Consider the following 10,251-nt stretch of genomic DNA (forward strand, 5'->3'; position numbering starts at 1 on the left):
AACTCATCCTAAACGTCTTCCGTTAAGTTCAGGTCTGGACTCCATCAAGTTGCCACAGCGTATAGTGTCATTCATCATTCCAGTCCATTTATTTATTTATTTATTTATTTATTTATTTATTGTTCCGTGGGACCACATTTAGGAGAAGTCTCCATGGTCCTGGAACGAGTCAATACATGAAATTATAACACGATTGTAGAAACACATAAAATGAAACAAGTCGTTAGTTTAAATAAAGAAAATCAAGAATGTAACACTGGAATTTGCTTAATTTTTTATCTCTTCCAGGAGCTCCTCGACAGAATAGAAGGAGTGAGCCATGAGGAAACTCTTCAGTTTAGACTTAAAAGTGTTTGGGCTACTGCTAAGATTTTTGAGTTCTTGTGGTAGCTTATTGAAAATGGATGCAGCAGAATACTGCACTCCTTTCTGCACAAGAGTCAAGGAAGTGCATTCCACATGCAGATTTGATTTCTGCCTAGTATTAACTGAGTGAAAGCTGCTAACTCTTGGGAATAAGCTAATATTGCTAACAACAAACGACATTAAAGAAAATACATACTGTGAGGGCAATGTCAAAATTCCCAGACTATTGAATAGGGGTCGACAAGAGGTTTTCGAACTTACACCATACATAGCTCGAACAGCCCGTTTTTGAGCCAAAAATACCCTTTTTGAATCAGAAGAATTACCCCAAAAAATAATACCATATGACATAAGCGTATGAAAATATGCGAAGTATACTACTTTTCGTGTTGAAATGTCACTTATTTCAGATACTGTTCTAATGGTAAATAAAGCGGCATTTAGTTTCTGAACAAGATCCTGAACATGGGCTTTCCACAACAGCTTACTATCTATCCGTACGCCTAGGAACTTGAACTGTTCCGTCTCGCTTATAACATGCCCATTCTGTCTGATTAAAATGTCAGTTCTTGTTGAATTGTGGGTTAGAAACTGTAAAAACTGAGTCTTACTGTGATTTAGCATCAAATTATTTTCCACAAGCCACGAACTTACTTCATGAACTACATTATTTGATAATGTTTCAATATTACACACAAGATCCTTCACTACCAAGGTGGTGTCATCAGCAAACAGAAATATTTTTGAATCACCTGTAATACTAGAAGGCATATCATTTACATAAATAAGGAACAGCAGTGGCCCCAGCACCGACCCTTGGGGAACGCCCCATTTAACAGTGCCCCATTGGGACTGAACATCATTACCACTCTCAATATTGCGGAGGATTACCTTCTGCTTTCTGTTCTTAAAGTAGGAGGCGAACCAATTGTAAGCTACTCCCCTTACTCCATAATGTTCCAACTTCTGCAGTAATATTTTGTGGTCAACACAGTCAAAAGCCTTCGTTAAATCAAAGAAAACACCTAACGTTCTCAACCTTTTATTTAATCCGTCCAAAACCTCACAGAGAAAAGAGAATATAGCATTTTCAGTTGTTAAGCCATTTCTAAAACCAAACTGTACATTTGACAGCAAATTATGTGAATTTAAATGCTGCAGTAACCTTGTATATACAAGCCTCTCGATAACTTTAGCAAACACCGATGGCATAGAAATAGGTCTATAATTGTCAACATTATCCCTGTCTCCCTTTTTATAAAGTGGCTTCACTACCGAGTACTTTAATCGGTCAGGAAACCGACCACTGCTAAAGGAAAAGTTACAGATATGGCTAAGTACTGAGCTAATATACGTGGAACAATACTTCAGTATTCTGCTAGATACCCCGTCATATCCATGAGAGTTCTTGGTCTTTAGTGATTTAATTATTAACTCAATCTCCCTCTTGTCAGTATCATGGAGGAGCATTTCAGGTAACAGTCTCGGAACACTTTTTTCTAAGAGCGCTATATGATTCCCTGTTGGGACTAGGTTTCTATTTAGTTCACCTGCTATATTCAGAAAGTGATTATTAAGTACTGTACATATATGCGACTTATCAGCAACACGGACATCCCCACTACGCACTGATTCTATATCCTCGACCTGTCTCTGCAGACCAGCCACTTCCTTTACGACTGACCATATGGTTTTAATTTTATCCTGAGACTTAGCTATTCTATCTGCATACCACATACTTTTTGCCTTCCTAATAACTTTTTTAAGCACCTTACAATACTGTTTGTAATGGGCTGCTGCATTTAGATTTTGACTGTTTCTAACGTTTTGATATAATTGCCACTTTGTTCTACAAGATATTCTTATCCCTTTAGTCAGCCACCCAGGCTGCCTGTTTGTGCTAGTACCCTGTTTTAAACGTTCTAACGGAAAGCAACTTTCAAAGAGCACGAGAAAAGTCTTGAGGAAAGCATTATATTTATCGTCTACTGTATCAGCACTATAAACATCTTGCCAATCTTGTTCCTTGATAAGGTTTACAAAAGTCTGTACAGCAACTGGATCAGCTTTCCTAAAAAGTTGGTAACTATATTTAACATGTGTTGAAGCACAAAAATCTTTTAGACTTAAAATTTGTGCATCATGATCTGAAAGGCCATTCACCTTTTTGCTAACAGAATGCCCTTCTAATAATGACGAATGAACAAAAATATTGTCTATGGTTGTTCTACTGTTCCCTTGCACTCTCGTTGGAAAGAATACGGTTTGCATAAGATTATATGAATTAAGGAGGTCTACCAGCATCCTTTTCCTTGCACAATCACTTATACAATTAATATTGAAGTCACCACATATAACTAACTTTTTGTATTTCCTATAAAGTGAACCAAGAACCTCCTCTAGCTTTAGCAAAAATGTTGTGAAATCGGAGTCTGGGGATCTATAAATAACAACAGTAAGAAGTTTAGCTCCACTAAATTCGTTCTCAGTCATCCACTGTCCAGTAGTATTGCTCTTTACACCACCTCAAACGTCGCTTAGCATTTGCTACAGAAATGTGTTGTTTGTGAGACGCTGCTCAACATCGTACGCCATTAGTCTTAGCTCACTACGCACAGTCACTATGCTGGCTGGAATGCTGCTGGAACTTTGGAACTGGTGAGTGAGTTCTTCCACTTATTTTATGCGCTTTCTTACAACCACCGTGTCCTGATGTTGCTTTAGATGTGATTGTTCCTTCACGTCTACAGTTCACATCACCAACAGGCGACTTGAGCAGCTTTAGAAGGGTTGAAATGTCCCTGATGGATCTATTACTGACTAGATACCTGGTGAATTGTGCACATTCTAAGTCAGTCGGCTCTCCTGACCGACTCATTCTGCTCTTGTTTCTTCTCTACTGACAAGACGATACCCTCCAACTCGTATTATACTAGCGGGTCCTCCTCCCATGACATATCTTAACAGTCGGTTTCGCACTAAAAAGGCTGTCCAGATACTTTTGATAAGTTAATGCCCTTCTGCCATATGTGCTATTAACGCATTCACTCTTTAATTATTTTGTAAATGCCTCACTATATGTGTTCATCTGTAAAAAATTGACCGACATTAAATGTTTATTGCCAACCGATAGACACGCCTACAGTAGAGCTGGCCATTCGAAAATCAAGTGACACTAAGGTCCATGCTTGCATTCTGTTTCCTTTGTTTACGGTCACTGCATAGCATAAGCTCACTGGGAATCGTATATGTTTAAAGCGAAATTGTAAATCGTTAAGAATTAGCGGGATTTTGATATAAAAACCGCTCGGCTGTGCCACTTCTTGGCACAATTTCCGCTTCTATAATGCTACCTTGGAGAGAAGTAGCTTTAAGCTTCTGTCAGGCTCTGAGGAGCGAGATAATGCACGACGTTCTCAATTAGAGTTACGTGGAACCATGCATTCAGACGGAATTTCTAAAGAACGAGTTAAGGCCGGACGTTTTCTAGTAGCAGCAACTGCTGCCTCACAATGTTTATTAAATTCTTGAGACTACAGAGTCCTTAAGCTTTTAGGTGTTCTGGAATATTCAGACAGACTCGACCGTGTCCTAGGCATTTTTATACATGAAGGAAACGAAATCGAATGAGCAGCCGCTCAAATCACAAAGCAAACTTAACCATTTCGTATTACCTAACAGAGAATATAAATAAAACCTATCCAAAGCAGCAAAGCAATATCGTCAAGTATTTAATATGCAAATTGATATTAGTAAATCATACACCTTAGCCAAGTAAAGTCGCTGGTGGCTTATATTTACAAAGGTAAGATTGTTCTTGTTGTGGTCTTCAGTCCAGAGACTGGTTTGATGCAGCTCTCCATGCTACCCTATCCTGTGCAAGCTGCTTCATCTCTAAGCACGTACTGCAACATACATCCTTCTGAATCTGCTCAGTGTATTCAACTCTTGGTCTCCCTCTACAATTTTTACCCTCCACGCTGCCCTCAAATACTAAACTGGTGATCCCTTGATGCCCCAGAACATGCCCTACCAACCTATCCTTCTTCTAATTAAGTTGTGCCACAAATTCCTCTTCTCCCCAGTTCTATTCAGTACCTCCTCATTAGTTACATGATATATCCATCTAACCTTCAGCATTCTTCTGTAGCACCACATTTCGAAAGCTTCTATTCTCTTCTTGTCCAAACTATTTATCGTCAATGTTTCACTTCCACACATGGCTACCCTCCGTCCAAATACTTTCAGAAAAGATTTCCTGGCACTTAAATCTATACACGATACTAACAAATGCTGAAGATTAAAGATTAGGTGGGTAGATCGTGTAATTAATGAAGAGGTACTGAATAGAAATGGGGGGGGGGGGAGGGTCAAAGAAATTTATGGCACAACCTGACTAGAAGAAGCATCAGTTGGTAGCACATTCTGAGACATCAAGGGATCACCAATTTAGTACTGAAGAGAGGTGTGGGGGGTGAAAATCGTAGACGGAGATCAAGAGATGACTGCGGTAAGCAGATTCAGATGAACGTACACTGCAGTAGTTACTAGGAGATGAAGAAGTTTGCAAAGGCTAGAGTTGCATGTAGAGCTCCATGAAATCAGTCTTCGGACAGAAAACCTGGTGATGATGATGTTACAGACCTACAGGACTTATGGAGAAGTGTAAATGTATTAATGTGAGGTAAGGTTCAAAATGGCTCTGAGCACTATGGGACTGAACATCTGAGGTCGTCAGTCCCCTAGAACTTAGAACTACATAAAACCTAACAAACCTAAGGACATCACACACATCCATGCCCGAGGCAGGAGTCGAACCTGCGACCGTAGCAGTCTCACGGTTAGGTACTGAAGCGCCTTGAACCGCACGGCCACCGCGGCCGGCCTGAGGTAAGGGACTGGTCCAGAAATGACGAGTCGAAAGTTGAAAATCGTTGCTATACCTCTGACACAGAAACCCTTCAACTGGAGGTTCTTTGTTGTCTGTGTTTTGGGAGGAGGCAGTATGGACCAAAACAAGAAAAATATATCCAGTAAATATGAGTTCTAAAACGCTTACCTTAAGAGGTATGAGAACTAGTTTATTCTCGCCGTGACGAAAAACATATCGTGTATTGAACAATTGATCATAGCTCTCAATGGATGCATTTCAGAGCCGTTGTTTACTAAAGAAATTTTTCTCCTTTTGTTCCATACTACCTTCTACCAAAGCATGGAAGGCAAACGGTTTCCAGTAGAAGAGATCGAATGTCATAGGTACCGGAACGATTTTCGCTTCGGATTCCGTCGTTTACGTCTCAGGGTCCCTTATCATAGATCGATTCATTCACCTCTTCCATTTATTTTTGTATTTATTAATTTGATGTCATATCTCTGGGTTGCTACCAAGAAACTAAAACAAACTGTACGATTGGTACTGTTGTCATATGCACTGAATCACCAAAGAAACTGGTATAGGCATGCGTTTATAAATGCAGAGGTATGTAAACAGGCAGAATACGGCGCTGCGGTCGGCAGCACCTATGTAAGACAACAAGTGTCTGACGCGGTCATTAGATCGGCTACTGTTGCTGCAATGGCCAGTTATCAAGATTTAAGTGAGTTTGAACGTGGTGTTATAACCGGCGCACTAGCGATGGGACACAGCATCTTCAAGGTAGCGATGAAGTCTGGATTTTCCCGTACGACCATTTCATGAGTGTACCGTGAATATCAGGAATCCGGTAAAACATCAAATCTCCGACATAGCTGCTGAAGGAAAAAGATGCTGCAAGAACGGGACCAACGACGAATGAAGAGAATCGTTCAACGTTACAGAAGTGCAACCCTTCCTGATATTGCTGCAGATTTCAGTGCTGGGCCATCAACAGGTGTCAGAGTGCGAACTGTTTAACGAAACATCATCGATATGGGCCTTCGGAGCCGAAAGTCCACTCGTGTGCTCTTTATGACTGCACGACACAAAGGTTTACGTCTCACCTGGCGCCGTCAACACCGAAATTAGATTGTTCATGACTAGAAACACGTTGCCTAGTCTGACGAGTCTCGTTTCTAATTATATCGAGCGGATCGACAACTTCATGAATCCATGGACGTGAGTGTCAGCACCGGTCTGTTTAAGCTGGTGGAGGCTTTGTAATGGTATGGGGTGTGTGCAGTTGGAGTGATATGGGACCCCTCTTATTCTAGATACGAGTCTGACAGTTGATACGTACGTAAGTATCCAGTCTGATGAGCTGCGTCCGTTCATGTACATTGTGCATTCCGAAGTACTTGAGCAATTCCAGCAGGACAATGCAGCAATTCTGGCCGTATGGGGTGTCGCAGAGTTTCTTGAGTAACACTCTTCTGAGTTAAACCACTTCCACTGGTCACCAAAGTTCCCAAATATGAACATTATTGAGTATATCTGAGATGCCTTGAACGTGTTATTCAGAAGAGATATGCACCTACTCGCACTCTTACAGATTTACGGACAGCCTTGCCAGATTCATGGTGCTATTTCTGTCCAGCACTACTTCAGACATTAGTTGAGTCCATGCCACGTCGTGTTGCGGCACTTCTGCGTGCTCGCGGTGGCCATACACGATATTAGGCAAGTATACCAATTTCATTTCTGAAAGTATTTGTGTGGAGTGTAGCCATGTATGGAAGTGAAATATGGACGATAAATAGTTTGGGCAAGAAGAGAATAGAAGCTTTCGATACGTGGTGCTACAGAAGAATGCTCAAGATTAGATGCGTAGATCACATAACTAATAAGGAGGTATTGAATAGAATTGGAGAGAAGAGGAGTTTGTGGCACAACTTAACTAGAAGAAGGGATCAGTTGGTAGGACATATTCTGAGGCATCAAGGGATCACCAATTTAGTATTGGAGGGCAGCGTGGAGAGTAAAAATCGTAGAGGGAGAGCAAGAGATTGATACACTAAGCAGATTCAGAAGGATGTAGGTTGCAGTAGGTACTGGGAGATGCTTGCACAGGATAGAGTAGCATGGAGAGCTGCATCAAACCAGTCTCAGTACTGAAGACCACAACAACAGCAACAACGACTGTTATGTGACCCTCATAATTTGATGAAAGTAATAGTAACGCAAGCTGATTCTATTTCATAGCCAAATGCATTCTTCCAGTAGTGTGGGGTATCTAAGCTGGCCGGACAAAACATTAGTTACCACCTTGAAAGAGCACAGTGGGCGCCTTGGAACTCTACAGATGGTGCAGGACCGGTAGCGTGTGCTCGTGTGAACCCCCACCGCTGATACATGTCATGGCAGCTAAGTGCTGTGTAACCAGTTCGCTGTATCGAATCAGTGCATCGAGATGAGTCCACGTCGAGACGTGACAAAATGGCAGAAAAGAGCTATCGTGGTTGGACGTGTCCATGATCAAACAAAGTGAATGAAATTTCCTGACAGACTAAAATTGTGTCTTTAACAGTGGTTCGAACTCGGGACCAACAACAACAACAACAACAACAACAACCAATTTCTTTGGCTCTTCAGTGTATATGTGTTTAACCAAGAAAAGAATTAATTAGGGAATACAATGAACTGTAGCGTACAGTTCCTCGTGACTGGCACAATAAACCGTATCAGATTAAAAAAAACGACTGGTTGGGCATGGTAGCTACATAAATTGATAACTTCAGACTTTCGACTTTTATCACTAGCCAATTATGCAACACACGCATGACACGTCGTATGCATAACGAGTGTTCCGGCCAGGGGAGAGAGATGTAACGCAGCCTGCGTGGACGGGACGTGTACGAGTTATCTGCGGCCGCGGCTCGCGGGCAGACAGACAGACAGAGAGACAGGCCCGGCGGCTGTCTGGCCGGCCGGCCGCGCCCCGCCGTCTCGTCCGCCATTCAGCTCGGGTCGCCGCGCCAGACGTGGCCGCCTTCCAAAGCAGCCCGCCGTGCCGCGGCGCTTATCCGCCTCCATCTGTCCGCGCCGGCACACCGGCGGGACTCGGCGCTGAACTGTGCGACGCCGGTCTGCGAGCGCCGTTGCGGCAGCTGGCTGCGCCTCCTGCAATAAAGCACACCGTCCACTCCTCAGTTCCGGCTCCCATTCATCGACAGCGAGGAGGAAAGGGGCATCAGGATACTTAAGTCAACAGTGATGACTCTGTCGTCAGCTTATCGGGTATCTTTGCGGACGAAAGCTGGGGACTGTATAATAGGGCATTATCAGCTAAACACTCTTATTAGCATTCGTAAACGACGCTCGGGCAATGAATTGAACGCAGTATATAGTTCTTAGCAGGAAAAATACACAGATGTAAAAGTAAACTTTAATCGTGCTATCTGATTCTTCTGTTGCAGCTTGGCAGAACAGCTTTACATTTACAAGTAAAAACACGTAATTCTCGATGTCCTACAGCATTTTTCTAAAGCAATATCGGCGTACAAGGTAATTATGACCATCGTCATCAGAAGGGGAACAGGTGTGGTGAACAATATTGAATATTTCACAAGGATTAATGCGAAGAAAACAGAGTAAACGACATCTTTGGAAATGCATTAGCTGAAAAGGTTAATGCTGCAAAATAAACAAACATATATGGAAAAAACTGGAAAAGGTTCTTAACACCAAAAAAGTGTGAAGGTGCGCGCTCGCTGTGTGGGCGTGTGTCGTTGCTTCTCTCCTTCCCGCCACTTCCATATGAAGGCAAGGAGAACGAAAGAATTTTTTAAAATAAATAATGCCTCCTACGTTACATAAAAACAAACTTTCTGACAAAACAAGTGAAGCTCCCAGAAGACAGTCAGATGTCGATGTAACTTCATACAAATGCACCCAACTGGCAGACGTAAGTGATTACAATTACTATGTAAAGTTTTTTTTTAAATTACCGCTACCACTCACAAACTTTGTCAACTATTGTATTACTTATTTATTTAGCAACATGTTTCGAGGGTTATACCTCATCTTCAGGCTAAATGGCATTACAAAAACAACTTTACAATAAGGTCAAACTGATGTTACATAGTCGATTCGTAAATGCTTTGGTTATCCTATGGAAGAAGAGAAAACTGTAATACGATAACAAGACGTGCAGAAGGCATGTGAACATCTGACACCACATTGATCGACAAATCGGTAGTCAAATCGAAACCAGCTGTATTTCGACTGCCATCTTGTCCACTGCACCACAGAACTGTTTGTGATCGTGTTTCGAAGTTACTGCTATGTTAGTGACAATTTGTGAACAGTGGCCAACAGAGCCATGGAAATCGAAACACCGTAACGCATCGCAACGAGACTGTCACGCCACAAGAACGAAGTGAGTGACCGTTACAAAACGTTTCCATGCAAACATCAGTCCAGCTTCCAAAGTGACATCGCCTCTTACTAAATTTTCTCTTCTTCCATAGGATGACCACAGCATTTACGAAACGACTATGTACATCAGTATGACCTTATTGTAAAGTTGTTTTTGTAATGCCATTTAGCCTGAAAAAGAGGTATAACCCTCGAAACATGTTGCTAAATAAATAAATAACACAATAGTTGACAAAGTTTGTGACTGGTAACGGTAATTTAAAAAAGCCTTTACGTACCTCTTGAGACAGTCACTGTCGAAAAAGAGTCAAAGTGGCTTTAAATTTTGATTACAATTACAGTTCTGACACGTAGACCGGCCTACAGAGTGCAATAGTTTTGTTCGTATTTAGTGCTGTTACCCAGCGAGGGTATTCGGGGTGGTTCATCTGCCCCTATTCATGAGTTTTATGCAACCCGGAAGGTCTTCAAATACCACGTGAGAGGTTTGCACATTCTCGCGCTCGCTATACGCGAACTCGTCAGCAAAAACGAACGTGACGTTTTTTCTATATAATGTAATGTAGTAAAATTTTTTACTGAGTTACGTTTCC

Source organism: Schistocerca americana, chromosome 8, assembly GCF_021461395.2.
Source record: "Schistocerca americana isolate TAMUIC-IGC-003095 chromosome 8, iqSchAmer2.1, whole genome shotgun sequence".
Classification (NCBI taxonomy): domain Eukaryota; kingdom Metazoa; phylum Arthropoda; class Insecta; order Orthoptera; family Acrididae; genus Schistocerca; species Schistocerca americana.